Consider the following 18133-nt stretch of genomic DNA (forward strand, 5'->3'; position numbering starts at 1 on the left):
CACAGTGCTTTACAGCCTGCTCTAAGCAGTTTACAGAGTCAGCCTCTTGCTCCAGACAATCTGGGTCCTCATTTTACTCACTTCAGAAGGAGGGAAAGCTGAGTCAACCTTGAACAGTCAGGACTGAACTTCTGGAAGTCAGTAGAATTAACCTGCATTACTGCATTCTAACCACTATGCGTGGAAGGGCCCACTATCATGGAAGGGAGGGAGGGGGGAGGGAGGGAGGAAGGAAGGAAGGAAGGAAGGAAGGAAGGAAGGAAGGAAGGAAGGAAAAAGAGAAGAGCAATACCACTTAGACTTGTATCGCTCTACAGTGCTTTACAGCCCTCTAAGCAGTTTACAGAGTCAGCCTCCTGCCCCCACAATCTGGGTCCTCATTTTACCCACCTAGGAAGGAAGGATGGCTGAGTCATCCTTGAGCCTGGTGAGATTCAAACTGCTGGCACTGGGTAGAGTTAGCCTGCAATGCTGCATTCTAACTATTGTGGGAAGAATCCACTGGGCAGCATTGCCTATTCAGCATTGCAGCTTGCAATTGTTAGCAAGAGAAGGAATGTTTTTTGGCATCCCTTTCCAAAGCCGCTTGTCTCTTCCTCTTTCCTGGACTGCAAATGAACTGAACTCAGAGGAAATGTTTAGTTCCTTGATTTATTGCTTCTCACCAAAGCAGCTAGAGCCCTTCTTCCAGGTTTTTCCAGTGGTTAAAAGCAGCACTGCAGGCTACTGCTAGATCAGCAGGTCAGCGGTTCAAATCTCACCGGCTCAGGGTTGACTCAGCCTTCCATCCTTCCGAGGTGGGTAAAATGAGGACCCAGATTGTTGGGGGCAATATGCTGACTCTCTGTAAACCGCTTAGAGAGGCCTGAAAGGCCTATGAAGCGGTATATAAGTCTACTGCTATTGCTATTGCTATTTGATGCATGCTGTTTTTTATTATATCTTATTTATTTGATTAAAAAACCTGCCAGGCAGGATATTTGTGGGAGGTAGCCATAACTATGCAACTGAATCCTTGCCCTGCTCAGAAATGAAATCCAAGAATAAGCCATGGTTTGTTATCAGAGGAAGGAACTCATGTTCTCTCATTTTTATGTCCTGAAAAACAAGCCTTGCCAGGAGTTGTCACAGTGTGTCAGACAACAACACAATCAGGTGTTTGACCCAGGTGATTGTTTCCATTTGGATATTAACTTTAAAGGTTTCATTTGCAATCAAGTAATGAAGGCTCATCTCAGAGAGTAGGAAGAGATGGAATGGGAGAGCAAGGGAGGTGTGGGGAAGGAAGGGGAGGGGGATGAGGGGAGAGGAGAGGAGAGGAGAGAAGAAGGGAAGGGCAGAGGAGAAGAAAGGAAGGAAAAGAAGGAAAGAGAAGGGAAGGAAAAGAAGAGAAGAGAAGAGAAGAGAAGAGAAGAGAAGAGAAGAGAAGAGAAGAGAAGAGAAGAGAAGAGAAGAGAAGAGAACAGAAGAGAATCCATTGTCCAAGGCAGGAGTCCTTATACCATCCTGGACAAATGGTTGTTTGGACTGAATCTCTGGTTAGTGCTTGGATGGGAAATAAAGAGGAAAGGCAAGAGCTGCAGGCCAGACCAGGAAGTGGGGAAAACATCCCAGAATAAGGCAAATGGCACCCAGAAAAAAAATCACCAAGACTTGAGCTTCACCCAAGAAAGTAGTGTGTGGTTCAACTGCGGCATTTCATTAAATCCTTTGATTCTCTGGTGACATGGAAGGAAAATCGGCTCCACTTGACTGAACTTTAAAACTATCATCCAGCTAGTCCTCAGTTTACAGACCAGTTATTTTATGAATGTTCAGTTACACCTTGGAACTGGCGTTTTATGGCCCGTAAAGCACTCTTGGCCATCGTAAAAGGCCCCTCAAAACACACACACACACACACACACACACACACACACACACACACAGAGTAATGTGACCGGATTTTAGCTGCTTGGCAACTCACCTTTCCAACCAGCTGTGACTGCAATCTCCAGTGTTTTCCCCAGTTTCTGGCCCAAAAAAAGCCTATTCAGAAGAATGGGTTCGTTTAATGACCTCACCATGTGCTTAATGACCATGGTGATGGCTGCCACAAAAATGTCAAAAACCCGGGTCCAGTCACATGGGGTTACAGATTAACAGAGTTGGAAGGGACCTTGTAGGTCATCTAGTCTAACCTCCCACTCAAACAGACCCTACCCCATTTCTGACAGAGGGCAGTCCATTCTTTTCTTGAAAGCCTCCAAGGATGAAGCTCCCACAACTTCTGAAGGCAACTTCTGTTTTATGGGTTGATTGTTCTCACTGTCAGGAAATTTATCCTTATTTCTAGATTGAATCTCTCCTTGATCAGTTTCCATCCATTATTCCTTGTCTGGCCTTCGGGTGCTTTGGAGAATAGCTTGACCCCTTCCTCTCTGTGGCAGCCCCTCAAATACTGGAAGACTGCTCTCCTGTCTCCCCTGGTCCTTCTCTTCACTAGACTAGCCATGCCCAGTTCCTGCAACCGTTCATCGTATGTTTTAGCCTCCAGTCCCCTCATCACCCTGTTTGCTCTTCTCTGCACTCTTTCTAGAGTGTCACTCAACATCTTTTTTATAGTGTGGGGACAAAAACTGGATGCAGTATTCTAACTTCATGACCAATCTATAACATCTCCTTAAAATGTTTCAAATGCTCAGAAAGATTCACAATCAATCACGGTTCGGCATCTGGCAGCTTGCGGTTTATTTAGACCTGCATATTTAGGGAATTGTTTTGTCAGGCTAAGTTGCACAATTCCAAAGATTCTTCAGACAAGATAATTAAAGAACCAAAAAAAGAAAAGACAAGAAACAGGTGTTGATAAAGGCTGAAGCCAAATGTTGAACTAATGGCTATACCAGCACATAGTTTCCTTAGCCAGCATGAAGTCCCCAAAGTGGAGAAACACTCCCTTAAATGTAGCTTAATACAAATAGTCCTTGACTTATGACCACAGTTGAGCCCAAAATTTCTGTTGTTAAATAAGAGATTTGTTAAGTGTGTTTCACTCCATTTTACGACCTTTCTTGCCATAGTTGTTAAGTGAATGACTTTGTCAACTCATAAAGCATTTGTATGTCTTTTATCAAGTTGCCATGGTGACGAAAAAGGGGGAGCGCATTCCACGCATAGCTTCGGCTAGAGTCGGATCTCAGATTACTACAGCAGGCTTGTTAGGTGCACACCTCGTTGGAGAATGTGATTTATGACACAGACTGAGGGGAGGGAAGAAACAGGGGCAAAGTTCGGCCATAATTTAAATGAGGTTAGATCTGACTGCAATGGGGTATTACCAAAATGGTGTTCCTAATAAATGACTGGATATCTTTTGAAAGGCTCATGAATTAATTAGGGCATCTTTTGCAAACCTGACAGATCTAACCTCATTTTTAGAGGTTGTTAAGTTAGTAACATGGTTGTTAAGTGAATCTGGCTTCCTCATTGACTTGGCTCATCAGAAAGTCGCAAAGGGGGCTCACACGAACCTGTAATTGTCATAAATATGAACCAGTTCTCAAGCATCTGAATCGAAATCATGTGACCATGGGGAGGCTGCAACGGTCATAAGAGTGAAAAGTGGTCGTAAGTCACTTTGTTCCATGCGATTGTAACTTCAAACGGTCACTAAACAAACTGTTATAAGTCGAGGACTACCTGTACATCCAAACGTTATGGCTGGACTCAATTCCCACTGGTCAGTGTTTTTCAAACTGAGGGCAACTTAAGTGGACTTGCTGACTGGGGAATTCTGGGAATTGAAGTCCAACACCTCAAAGTGCGCTAAAGTATAGTCAGGTAGTATAGCCACTACCTAAACTGAGCAGAATTGTTTTCCAAGCTCAATTCCCACAGAGCCTCTTTAGCAAGATTTATTGAGAAGAAAGTGATGCAGTTACCAGAATGCCAGCCACGGTTATTTTATTTTGCTGAGAGATGACCAAATGGCAGGTTGTTTTTGCTGGTAATGGGACTATTTCTCTGCTCTTACTGTATCTACAGAGAGTCTGCAATCTGTTTTCTGCCTCTTGTTCCTTGCTGGGGAGGAGGGACTGCAGTACACAGGATTTTTAATCGGCTGTTGTGAGGAGTATTTTGAATGTCTGGCAATTAGACTCACTTGGGCTCACTTGGAGCAGGACAGAGGCCGGGAGAGTCCTGTCAAGACGACAGAAGCTCAGTCTTGTTTGGCATCTTATTTTCCAAAGCATCAGAAAGCAAGATGAGAAACAAGGGATGGAAACTCATCAAGGAGAGAAGAAACCTGGAATTAAGGAGAAACTTCCTAACCATGCGGACAATTAATCAGTAGAACAGCTGGCCTCCATAAATTGTGGGTGTTCCATCACTGGAGGTTTTTAAGAGGAGTCTAGACAATCACTTATCTGAAATGGTAGAAGTTCACCGTTAAGAAAGGTCAAGAGTCACCAATGAAATATTTTCAGGTGACAAAGTTGCACAGCTGGAAGGCTCCATCACTGGAGGTTTTTAAGACGAGACTGGACAGTCACCTGTCTGAAATAGTATAGGTGTCAGGTGCTGCTTCATTTAATAATCAGGAAAGAAACCACTCAACTCCATTTGTTTGAAATTAAGTGTACTTTTACTAATTACAAATGAATAGTAGCAAAGCAAAGCTGAGTCTGGCTAAATAGGCGCGAAAGCAATGAATATCATGTATAGTTCAATCCCCTCCCCTTGGCACTCTACTCCATAGTCCAATAATAATTCACCCAACTGTCAGGTGGGAGATATCTTCAAAAAACATCATCAGGGTGGAATGCTGGACAGTTAACCTTGGCGGGAAACTCCCTTCTCCACATGCGCAATGAGATGGTCAGGACAGCTTCTAGAATATTCCTCCAGCACATAATGATTCCCCTCCCAAATACCATGCCCCCCTCCCCATTTCAATGGCAGCCGAAGCAGCAGCAAGGCAGAGGCTGACAATAGGGCTGTGATGGCAAACTTATGGCACCCATGCCATAGGTGGCATGCAGAGCCATTTCTGAGGGCACACAAGGTGTTGCCCTGTCAGCTCCAGTGCACACCAGCTGATTTTCGGCCTTGAGTTTCGGATGTTTTTTAGGCAGAAAATTGCCCAACACGCAAACCGGTAGTTCAGGAACACACTTCCGGTTTGCATTTGGGCTGTTTTTTGCCCTCCTGAAGTTTCCAGAGGGAGAAAATGGCCCAATGGGCAACCTGGAAGTCTGTTCCTGAACTTCTGGTTTGCGTGTTGGTCTGTTTTTCATCCTCCCCAGGCTTCAGGAGGCTTCCCTGAAGCCTGGGTAGGGCGGAAAACAGCCTAACAGGGCCCACTGGCAAAAAACAGCCCAACACACCTCCCAGAAGTCCGGAGGCTTCAGTGAGGCCTGTGAGCATGCATGGGGGGGGGCATTGCATTATGGGTGTGGGCACACCCACACGTGACCTTCCCATGCTCCCCCTGCTTTTGGCACACCTCGACAAAATGGTTAGCCATCACTGGTATAAGTTCTTCTGCTTGAGCAGGAAGCTTGACTAGAAGAACTCAAGGTCCAGCTCTATTCTGATTGATTGATTCATCCTATGATTCCTGAGGAAGTGAACAGGATCATCCCAGGCTAATGAGCCAAGCCCCACTAGATTACTTCACTAGATCCATGTCTTTCCTGGCTGATGAGGGCTACTAATACCACCTGTGACCTGCTCCTTTGAGAGGGGTTATAATGCCCCTTGCCTTGAAGGAGGAGATGGTAGATCACCACCTCAAGAAGCTTTCACTGGACTACTGCTTTGTACAATTTTCATCTAATCATCTTCTCTTGGTGGCTTTTGATATCATCAACCATGAGATCCTTTTGGACCATCTATAGAGATCATGAGTGGGTGGCAAAGGGTTCTTGAAGTTCTCCTCTCTGTATGGATGGGTCCAATCAGGGCTAATGAGGGATGATGGTAAGAGATCAAACCATCTTATGTAGGTGTCTATGGAGATTCTCAGGTCATGGTTGTCCCAAAGGTGCTTTTTCAAGAGGCAACTTGAACTCAAGAGAAAGTCTAGTTGCCTCTTGAAAAAAGCACTTTGGGGACATCTTATATAGGGGACCTCAGTCACCTGTACTCACCTGTTAACATCTACATGAGGCCACCAGCTTAGGTGTTCAAGCAGTTTGGGGTATGGTAGCTATAAAACTCAGGGACAGACTTGCAGATGATGTTGACAAGGCCTTGTCGAAAACAGCAGCACTCCCCTCCTCCTCTGCCAGAGTGGCTCAGGTCAGTTCCAAACTTTGACCCCCCAGATTGGGGCCCTTATCCATCTTTAGGAAGGAGATTTCTAGGCATACAGCCCGCTGACCTTCATTGGAAGGGTGAGACTGAACGGTTGCCGCCTATGAACATTAGACTTTTACATCTTATCCTGCCTGCATACGGCCGCCTTATATACCACGCACTTTTGATCTGGTGGCCAAGGACGTCTCCCCAGGACATAGGAAGGGAGAGGAGCGGAGTACCTCTCCCCCCCCCCCTTTTCATATGGTTACACATTACAACTGCACAATTTTTAACTGGTATGGTGAGTGTATGGGATTTGCTTGTGATTGAATGAATGGCCCACTTTTTATTATTCCATTATTGCTGTATTTTATGTGTTTTAACTATTACGTGGGGATTGTCTGAGTGAACAAATGAGTGTGTTTGATTCGGAGGGCCTGCCGGGGAACGCGGGAGCCATAGGGGTGGTTGAGGGAACCACGGACACGGGAGTGGGCCGGAGCATCACGGTCGTAACAGGGAGGGGCAGATATGGCGGGGACTTTAGGGCTGGCCATTACCGGGGAAGGAGGGCTCGCTACGTCACAGAGATCCCTCCTTCCGGCCCTATGAGTCCCACTCCAAGGCCAGATGGCGCGAGTAATCAGGACCCTGGTCTCAGGCTGTTGTCGCTAAATGCCAGGTCTGTAGTTCACAAGGCTCCCCTCGTCCGGGACTTAATTTTAGATGAGAGGGCAGACCTGGCATGTACTACTGAAACCTGGCTGGGCCCGGAGGGAGGAGTCCCCCTCGTAGAGATGTGCCCAGAAGATTTTCAGGTGCTCCATCAGCCGAGAGCCCAGGGAAGGGGTGGAGGTGTGGCTATTGTTATCCGAGAGTCTCTAGTACCTCGTAGGATCCCTGCTCCGGAGCTTGTCGGGTGTGAGTCCCTGCTGGTGAAGTTGGACCTCATGGGTCAAGTGGGTTTGCTGTTAACGTACCTGCCTCCCAACAGCGTTGCAGCAGCCCTCCCCTCGCTCCTCGAGTCGGTAGCCGAGCTGGCAATTGAGTTCCCCAGGCTTATGATTCTGGGGGATTTCAATTTGCCTTCGCTCGGTGAACACTCTGATGGAGCGCAGGAGTTCATGGCTTCCATGACAGCCATGGGCTTGACCCAGGTAATTCGGGGCCCAACCCATTCAGCGGGTCACACGCTCGACCTCGTATTTCTCTCGGAGCAGTGGACTTGTGATCTTGGTCTGAGGGGTAGTGGGATCATACCCCTGTCGTGGTCAGACCATTGCCTACTGAGGCTTGACTTTCGGAGGCCAAACCTCCACTGTAGGGAGGAGGAACCGACCAGGTGGTTCCGCCCCAGGCGACTTATGGACCCCTTGAGGTTCCAGACGGAGCTTGGGGTTATTCCTGATACTCTCGCCCACAGTCCGGTGGAGACCCTGGTTGCTGCCTGGAATTCGGCAGCGACGGAGTCTCTTGACCGGATTGCGCCACTACGGCCGCTCCAAGGCTGTGGATCCAGGAGGCCCCCTTGGTTCACCGAGGAACTCCGGGAGAGGAAGCGCCGGAAGAGACGCCTAGAGCACTTGTGGAGATCCAACAAATCCGAATCGAGCCGAGCGCTTTTAACATCGTGCATCAAGGATTACATCAGGGCAATTAGGACGGCAAAAAGATCTTATATTGCCACCTTGATTGCCTCCGCTGAGTCGCGCCCAGCCGCCCTGTTTAGGATAACCCGTTCCCTCCTATATAGGAGGGATACGGGGGACCCCCTGCAGGGTAGGGCTGAAGACTACGTCCAGTTCTTGGCGGACAAAGTTGCTCGCTTTCGGTCGGAGTTGGACTCCGATTCTGCAGATCCAGCCGAGGCACAAGGGGATAATCTGGTAGACCATCGCTGGGTTGAGTTTCAGGATGTTGCCCCTGGGGACATGGACAAGGCCATGAGAGCTGTGAGTGCCTCCACATGTGTACTGGACCCGTGCCCCTCCTGGCTGGTTGTCAACAGCAGGGAGATGACACGGGGCTGGATCCAGGCGGTTGTTACCGCCTCCCTTCGGGAGGGGGGTCTTTCCCCCCTCACTTAAAGCGGCGGTGGTGAGACCCCTCCTGAAGAAACCATCTTTGGATCCAGCCGTTCTTAACAATTACTGTCCAGTCTCCAACCTCCCCTTTGTGGGGAAGGTTGTTGAGAAGGTGGTGGCCTTTCAGCTCCAGCGGGCCTTGGAGGAAGCTAGCTATCTCGACCCATTCCAGTCCGGCTTCAGGCCTGGCTACAGCACAGAAACCGCTTTGGTCGCATTGACCGATGACCTCTGGAGAGCCAGGGATGGAGGCTATGCCTCCATCCTGGTTTTCCTTGACCTCTCAGCGGCTTTCGATACCATCGACCATGGTATCCTTCTGCGACGACTGCGAGAGGTGGGGGTGGGAGGCACTGTTTTGCAGTGGTTCTCCTCTTACCTCTCAGACAGGTCGCAGTCGGTGTTAGTTGGAGGGCAGAGATCTACCCCTAGGCCCCTAACATATGGGGTGCCGCAGGGTTCGGTCTTGTCTCCCCTACTTTTCAACATCTACATGAAACCGCTGGGCGAGATCATTCGGTGGCACGGGATAAAATACCACCAGTATGCGGATGATACCCAGCTGTATCTGTCCGCCCCGTGCCAACTCAATGAAGCGGTGGACATGATGAACCAGGGACTTGAAGCCGTTAGGGACTGGATGAGGGCTAACAAACTCGTGCTCAACCCGGATAAGACCGAGTGGCTGTTGTGTTTCCCTCCTGCCAATTTGGCAAGTATTCCATCACTCAGGCTGGGGGGTCAAACATTACACCCCTCAGACAGGGTCCGCAACTTGGGAGTCCTCCTGGACCCACAGCTGACTTTCGAACACCATTTGTCAGCTGTGACCAGGGGGGCATTTGCCCAGGTTCGCCTGGTGCACCAGTTGCGCCCCTACCTGAACCGGGAGGCTCTCACAACAGTCACTCGTGCCCTTGTGACCTCTAGGCTGGAGTACTGCAACGTGCTCTACATGGGGCTGCCCTTGAGGAGTATTCGGCGACTTCAGCTAGTCCAGAATGCAGCCGCGCGAGCGATTGCGGGTGCACCTCGCTTCACCCACGTAACACCTATCCTCCGCGAGCTGCACTGGCTACCTGTCGATCTCCGGATACGCTTCAAGGTGCTACTTGCCACCCATAAAGCCCTCCATGGTAGTGGATCTGGGTACTTGAGAGACCACCTACTGCCAATCACCTCCACATGACCTATTAGATCTCATCGATTAGGCCTCCTCCGAGTTCCATCTGCTGGTCAATGCCGACTGGCAACCACGCGGAGGAGAGCCTTCTCGGTGGTAGCTCCGACCCAATGGAACGATCTCCCCGTGGAGATTCGTACCCTCACCACCCTCCAGACCTTCCGCACAGCCCTCAGAATCTGGCTATCCCGTCAGGCCTGGGGCTAAAGATTGTAACCCGCCCGAATGGTATGAATGTTGTGTTTTAATCATGTATTGCAGTGGTCCCCAACCTTTTTATCGCCGCGGACCAGTCAGCCTTTGATAATTTTACCATGGCCCGCTGAGCGCGCGCAGGGGTGGGGGGGCGTTGTTCCCTCTCTTCCCTGGAGCCTTTGCGCACGGCCCAGGAGCTTTTGCGCACGGCCCAGGAGCCTTTGCGCTGCAGCGAACATCAGAAGCCCAAAGCAGCATATATAAGTCTAATAAATAAATATTGTGCCATTTTTTCCTGCAACAACAGTGAGATTGGTTCATCTGAGAGCAAATGACCAAAATTACCCAGTGGGCTTTTAGGTAAGGGACACCATTGACGGGGGGGGGGGGATGTTTGATTTAAAAAAATTGTTTCACTTAACAAATGTGGCAAGAAAAATTGTAAAATGGGGCAAAACTCAATCAATTTCTCACTTAACAACATACATTTTGGGCTCAATTGTGGTCGTGCATTGAGGACTACCTGCACTTACCTTCAGTGTTACTTCATTCTACTGTAGCATTAAATTTCATATAGAACAAGCTTGTTCTTTCAGAATTGTGGAATTGTTATATAACTGTCTACCTTTAGAAAAGTTTCTCTTGAGTTAAACTCAGCTCCTATAATTTTATTGATGTGTCGTAATTTTCTTAGCAGTAGTATGAAAATTGTCATTGTTGCTTTTGGACAATTTTTAATATTTTACTATTAAATATACAGTACTGAGATTCCCAGGTGGGTTCCCCTCCAATTATTAGCCAGGTTCAACCCTGCTCATCTTTTTGAGAGCAGGCAAAAACAGCCAGGTTACATCCCTACAAATTGAAAGCTCTCTCTCTCTATCTCTCTCCCCTCCCTTCCTCTCTCTCTGTCACTCTGTGTGTATGTGTGTGTGTGTGTCTATCTCTCACTCACTCACTTAATCACACACTCTGTGTGTGTCTGTCTCTCCCTCCCTCTCTATCACTCTATCCCTCTCCCCTCCCTTCCTCTCTCTGTCACTCTGTGTGTATATGTATGTGTGTGTGTGTCTATCTGTTTCTCACTCACTCACTCACTCACTCACTCTGTGTGTGCATCTCTCTCTGTGTCTCTGTCTGTCTGTTTTTCTGTCTGTCTCTCCCTCCTTCCCAACCTGCAGATGGGCTCCGGACCAGTGGAGCCTCTTCCTTCTTTTTAACCAGGTGATCTTTATTAAGGCATAAAAATGAACCTTAATTAGAGGCTCAACAAAAGAAGCTGGAAAGAGATAATGAGATAATGGAGCCAAGAAGCTGAAACCTGGAACTGGAGAAAAACCTTTTCTATCCCCTTACCAGCCCATTCGGGAAGACGATCCCTCCCCCCGTGGATGGGTTTTAGACCAGCGGAGCCTCCCTGGACATCACAGCAGCAGCAGCCCCAAGTGTGCCGATCTCGGCGTTTTTCACATCGGGGCGTGCTGCAAGAGGGAGTGAGTGAAGACCTTTTCTAGCCGGCGCAAAGGATTTCCCCCAACTTGCTTTGCTGAGCAGGGGATTCAGTAGAAAGGAAAGCAACTTCAGAGCTACGGCTGGCGTTGGGCCGGCAAAGGCTTCCCACTGACCTCCCCCCCACCTCCGAGTTCCTGACAGATCGAATTATTTCAGCAACAGCTTCCCCCACCATGGCGCCCAGCCTCCCCCTCGTACGTCACCTCCGCTCCGTTCTCCAGCAAGCCTCATGGGGTTTTTTGCCTTTAGGAATAAGAATGTTTAAAAGGCTTTTTTTTTTTTAATTTGAAAAAAAGATGATGCAGGTTCTGAAAGAGTGAATCTCCGTCGCACTGCTATGCTTTTTCTTCCTCCAAATAATGGTCACTGCTTATTGTAGCGAGTCAGCCTCCTAACTTCAGTCCAGGCTCTGCAACTACCTTCTCTCCCCACCCCCCCAAAACCCACAGAAACAGGAGGGAATCGGTCATTATCATTAGCACTCTCTCCCACGCCTGGCCTCCCCTTCGGAGGTAAGGGGCGGGGAAGAGCAGATCTCCCGGGGACACAAATATTCCCCAAGTGCCACCACCCGCTTCTCGTAGCTCCCCCCACAAAAAACAGGAGAGAAGTGAAATAATGCTACGCTTTGGAAACGCGGATCTCCAATGCCAGGGCCATGCCAGGAGCTTCGGGGGTTCCCTCCAGGCCACCTGCACAGCCAGCAGCCGCATCCACAGGCTCCGTGGAGAAAGGCAGGCCATGGGAAAGGGGAGCAAGTGCGCTCCCTGGCTCCCCGCTCCAATCTCGCCCGCCCAGTTCCCAGACCCTCTCTTTGGAAAGAGTTCTCCAGCAGCCTCTGGCGAGGTGTTTTCCCCGCCCCACTCGGGCGCAAAGCAAATAAAGCAAATAAAATATAAAATGCTGGTTTACCTTTCTCTGCTGCTTCTCTCCCTGGCTGGAGCCAAGAGGAGATCCCTGTCCTAGTCTTCCTGCTGCCCTCGTGGCATGGGCAAAACAGATGGTACTTTGTCCCTTCTGTCTCCCCGTTGCTCAGAAAAGCAACTCCGGGAAGGTCCTTTGGTGGCGGCCCCCGGCCGCTGCAGCGATCATGGCCCCCGGCTGCTGCGCGGCCCGGTGCCAGGTACTCCACGGCCCGGCACCGGTCCGCGGACCGGGGGTTGGGGACCACTGATGTATTGTCTTATATGTAAAAGTCTGTTTTCCCCCTTCCTTTGGATTGTGAGCCGCCCTGAGTCCCCCCAGGGAAAAGGGCGGCATATAAATAAACCTCTAATCTAATCTAATCTTGTCTCAAAACTACCTGAGCCTGGATCTGGAGGAACAGGCTTAGGATTAACATTGAAAGAGCTGAGTAGTGGTGGATGTTTGGACCTCCTGGGTCTGAAGAGGTTTCATCTTTGGTCCAGAATGGGATTACATCCCTCTCCCCTGTACTTGTGCATAGTGGGGGAGGTCATGGCTTCGGAGCTTCTACCTGAGTAGCAGATGGAAGTTGTGGGCAGGAATTCCTCTAGTGCACCATTTCTGCCTTTGGTATTCCTAGACCAGAAAGCCATTAAGATGGTCCTTCATGCTTTGATCACCTTGCAACTGAACTATTGCAAATACTCTACCTGGGACTTCTCTTGAAGGTCACTGAGAAGCTACAGATGGTCCAGAATGCTCTGTACTTGTTTCGATCTCCATGAGCTTTCTGGGTTCAGTCCATGGTCCTGGTTATCTGTATATTACTAAAAATCTGGTTCCTTGTAACAAGGCAAAACAGAATCACAGGACAAAATTTTTTGAACCAAAGTTCTTCAAGTGGGATAACTTGAATCAGAATACAGCTGGAAGGTATCTTGGAGGTCTTCCCGTTAAGCAGGAAACCCTATATCATACCAGGCAAGTGGCTATCCAGTCTTTTCTTAAAAACCTCCAGTGATAAAGCACAACCTCTGGTAGCAAGATGTTCCACTGGTTCATTATTCTCACTGTTAGGAAGTTCCTCCTTAATTCCAGGTTGTTTCTTTCCTTGTTCAGTTTCCATCCATTGTTCCTTGTCCTGCCCTCTGGTTCTTTGGAGAAGAGGTTGACCCCCTCTTCTTTGTGGCATTCACAAAGACCCTCAGACACATTCCGTAAGAAAGAGGAATGTGTGTGAGGGACCAGCTAATCCCACAGAATTGCCCATCCCACAGAATTGGACAGCATCCAAACAATCAGAGTCCTATTCATGAACCGATGTCATCTGGTGGGGTTCAGGAAATGGACTTTCTTTGTCATGGGACCATCTGGAAACTGTTCCCTCTGATCTTCATTAAGCTCTGTCTCCAGATGACAGAGCCCATCTTTTAAGAAAGGGTCAGTGTTTGGCTGGGCTTTCTCTTTCAATGAAACAATTCTGCTTCCTTTGCATCTTCCTTCTTCTGTTTTGTAAGCTGCCCAGAGTCGTAACAGATGGAGGCAATCTCACCAACAAATAAGTGAAGGGGCTTTCAGCTGGACGTCAACATCCTCGTCTCCTGAATCTTTATCAGTCTTGCAACCAATAGCCTCCTTGGTAAATAATGGAAAGTGAATATAAATTGGAAATTAGTGGCTTCTTTCGAGAGAGCTGGAAGTTACTCACTTCTGAGAAAGCCCTCTTGTGACCAGCATGCTGACCAAGCCATTCTGAAAATGTGGAAAGGTTGCTTGGCTTTCTTGAGCAGCTTCCTCTCCAAAACTTTTACTTACGAGTAGTCCTCAACATACGACCACAATTGAGCCTGGCAATTAAGGTTATAAATTGTGACAGTCATAAAGCAGGTCGCCACATGAGCGATCATGATCTCCAGTTCTCCCTTCCAGTTCTACTCCTATTCTGTTCTGTTCTGTTCTGTTCTGTTTTTCTGTTCTATTCCCTATCTCTATTCTGTTCTGTTCTACTGTTTTGTTCTGTTCTGTTCTATTGTGCTATTCTGTTCTATTCTTTATCCTGTTCTGTTCTCATTTCATTCCCTGTCCTGTTCTGTTCCGTTCTGTTCTGAAACAGTTCTCATTTCATTCCCTGTTCTGTTCTGTTTTTCTGTTCTATTCCCTATCTCTGTTCTGTTCGGATCTGTTCTGTTCTGTTCTACTCTGTTTTGTTCTGTTCATTCTCTATCCCTATTCTGTTCTGTTCTGTTCTGTTCTCATTTCATTCCCTATTCTATTCTATTCTATTCTATTCTATTCTATTCTATTCTATTCTATTCTATATTCTATTCTGTTCTGTTCCCTTCCATTCTGTTTTTCTGTTCTATTCCCTATCTCTGTTCTGTTCGGATCTGATCTGTTCTGTTCTACTCTGTTTTGTTCTGTTCTGTTGTGCTGTTCTGTTCTATTCTCTATCCCTATTCTGTTCTGTTCTATTCTATTCTATTCTCATTTCATTCTCTATTCCATTCTATCATGTTTTTAACAACTGTTTTAAATGGTTTTAAACGAGACATGATTATTGGGTGGCCCCACTGTTTACCACGAACCGGGTTTTTGCTGACATTGGAAGTAAAACCCTGGCAAAACCATAGTAACTCCCATTCACAAAACTGCAAGGGGCTGCAAATTGCACTGGCCCACACTGCAATGCAAGTGTGGGCCAGCGGTGCATGCCCAAACTGCAGTCATATGACCCTGGGAGGAAGGGGAAATGTCCAAACTTCAAAACTGGGTCATAAGTAGCAAGTGACTGGATTAACTGCAAAGTAACCCATCTGATATCATGGTACTTATTGCCAGAAAACCATCCATCCATTCCACCTCCTTCCTTCCTTCCTTCCTTCCTTCCTTCCTTCCTTCCTTTTTCTTTCTTTCTTTTTTCCTTCCTTCTTTCCTCCCACTCTTTTCTCCTTTCTCCCTTTCTTCTTTCCTCCCCTTCTCTTTCCTTCCTTCCTTCCTCTAATCTTCCTTCCTTCTCTCCCTCCCCTCTCTTCCTTCCATCCATCCATCCACAAGTCACTGACTCACTGGTTGCAGTTGCATGGTATTTGCATAGCACCAGAGGCTGCTGGGAGGTGTAGCTCACAGAAAGTTCAAAGACTTCCAGAAGTTGTGATTGCTCCAACACTGGGGGGTTTTCAGAAGAGGTTTCCTGTTTGAACTGGGGGGGGGGGGTTGATTTGCCCTGAAAACAGAAAATGCAGCTTAAGCAGAGCCATGAATCTCCTCCCTGCCTTTGCCTTAATTATCAACATCCCTCCTCTGTCCCAGCAGCCACAGCGGGTGAGGGTCTCCCTCCTCTGCAGCCTTGCTTGAAAACAGAAAGCGGAGGAAGGGCTAAGAAGGAAGGAAGGGCTAAGAAGGAAGGAAGAGCTAAGAAGGAAGGGGGAAGGAAGGGGGGAACAAGGAAGGGCTAAGAAGTAAGAAAGGAAGAGCTAAGAAGGAAGGAAAAAGGAAGGAAGGGCTAAGAAAGAAGGAGGGGCGGGAAGGAAGGGCTAAGAAGGAAGGAAGAGCTAAGAAGAAAGGAGAGAAGGAACGGCTAAGAAGGAAGGAAGGAAAGAAGGAAGGAAGGGCTAAGAAGGAAGGAAGAGCTAAGAAGAAAGGAAGGGCTAAGAAGGGAGGGAGGGAGGGAGGTAGAGAGGGCTAAGAAGGAAGGAAGAGCTAAGAAGAAAGGAGGGAAGGAAGGGCTAAGAAGGAAGAAGGAAAGAAGGAAGAGCTAAGAAGGAAGAAGGGAAGGAAGAGGAAAGAAGGAAGGACTAAGGAGGAAGGAAAAAGGAAGGAAGGGCTAAGAAAGAAGAAAGGAGGGAGGGAAGGAAGGGCTAAGAAGGAAGGAAGAACTAAGAAGAAAGGAAGGAAGGGCTAAGAAAGAAGGAAGGAAAGAAGGAAGAAAGGGCTAAGAAGGAAGGAAGGAAGGGCTAAGAAGGAAGAGGGAAGGAAGGAAGAAGGAAAGGGCTAAGAAGGAAGGAGGGAGGGAAAGAAGAGCTAAGAAGGAAGAAAGAGCTAAGAAGAAAGGAGGGAAGTAGGAAAGAAGAAAGGAAGACCCCAAATGGGGAGGTTGGTTAATCCTTAGGTTGAGAGAGAGCCTTCAAAAAGACTGCAACGGGCTTGAGAAGGGAGTCAAAGGAAGGAGGTGGACAGTTAACAGGAAGACACAAAATTGAGGGGAGGGGTTTGCTACACCCCCAAGGAGAGGCTCAACAAGGTTTTAAAACTCTTGGTAGACTTGAACCCTGGGCCCTCTGGAGCAAACGGGCCTCCGCTTCCATTGCTTCCCAGCTCTAACCACCTTGGCAGATAGAAAGGCAGGGTAAAAATAAATCAAAGCATTTGTGAATAAGGAGAGCTGAACTAAAAATAGGGGTAATATTCTTTCTAATAGAGTCTGCAAGCAATGAAGGGCACACAACCTACTTTTCCAAGAGAGATAACTGCTGCCAATAAATGGTTTTGCACAAACAGTAACAATGCAATAGACTATATTATAGAGGGACTAAATTTATTACTATTAAGGGAGGAGGCAAATCATTTTCTTCCCAAGACTTAATTAATTCTGCTCATTTCAGGCGAGGGAAGGGAAGGAGGAAAGGCAGAGATACATAAATATGCCACCCTGTTTTACTGATCAGCGCAGCTTGGGAGGTTTAATTGCCTTTTGAATGAATATAATAATTACTCCTCTTACAATGCCTTATACAAATGAGTGTTGTCGTTTCCTTAAACATACTGGCTGCATCTGCAAACTTTTTAGGCAAAATTAATTGCTGGGTAACGTTGACCTGCAGGAAAGGGCTTCACAAATTTTCAAGGTGTAGCTGGAACCCCTAAAGCTCATCTGTTGACAGACGCACGTAAAGGGAAAGAGGGGAGGGTCCCCGTTATGTGTTTTCAGGCACCCCCTGTAAGGGACCCCACCCCACATTGGCTGATTTCCTGGGGTGTTGTGAGAGATTCATAAACATTGCACTTCACCTTGACCTGTGGCAATAATGATCTGATTTGAATTAAACATTGCAATGAAAAATAGAATAGAATAGAATAGAATGAGCTGGAAGGGACTTTGGGGGTCTTTTGTCCAACCCCCTGCTCAAGCAAGAGAACCTATTCCATTTCAGATAAGTGGCTGTCTAGTCTTTTCTTTAAAACCTCCAAGGATGGAGCCCCTGCACTTTCTGAAGGCCAGCTGTTCCACTGGTTAATTGTCCTCACTGTTACAAAGTTTCTCCTTAATTCCAGGTTGCTTCTCTCCTTGATCAATTTCCATTCATTGTTTCTTGTCTTGCTTTCCAGTGCTTTGGAGAATAATTTGACCCCCTCTTCTGTGTGGCAGCCCCTCAAATACTGGGACACTGCTATCATGTCACCCCTAATTCTTCTTTTCTTTAGTCTAGCCAAACCCAAATCCTGCAGCTGTTCTTCATATATCTTAATCTCCAGGCCTTTGATTATCTTAGTTGCTCTTCTCTGAACTTTTTCCAAAGTCTCAGCATCTTTTTTGTAGTATGGTGACCAAAATTGTTTGCAGTATTCCAGGTGTCGCCTTACTAAGACTTTATAAAGTGGTACTAATAATTCACATGATCTTGATTCTATGCCTCTATTTATACAACCCAGGATGGTATTCGCTTGATATGGTTCTGTAGGAAGTTAAAACCCACCTCTGTCCTAGAAAAATGAAATATCCTGAGAAATATTGAAATAGCAGAATATTATATTTCCCTGGATAAAAAATGGAGAAACATGTTTTAGGTAGGAAACAGACTCACTCAATAGCCCCCGCTATTTTAATGGGCCACTAAAAAAAAGAATGAATCTGTCTATTCTACATAACAAAGATTCCCCTTCAGCTCCGGGGTGATGGGATTAAGGCATGATAGGAGTAGCCCTTTACCCATCTCACGACAGGGCACCTGGGAAGAAGCGATGCTCAACC

The sequence above is a fragment of the Thamnophis sirtalis genome, unplaced genomic scaffold (assembly GCF_051295495.1).
Source record: "Thamnophis sirtalis isolate CommonGarterSnake01/CBP01778 unplaced genomic scaffold, rThaSir2_p1.2 scaffold_2, whole genome shotgun sequence".
Lineage (NCBI taxonomy): Eukaryota > Metazoa > Chordata > Lepidosauria > Squamata > Natricidae > Thamnophis > Thamnophis sirtalis.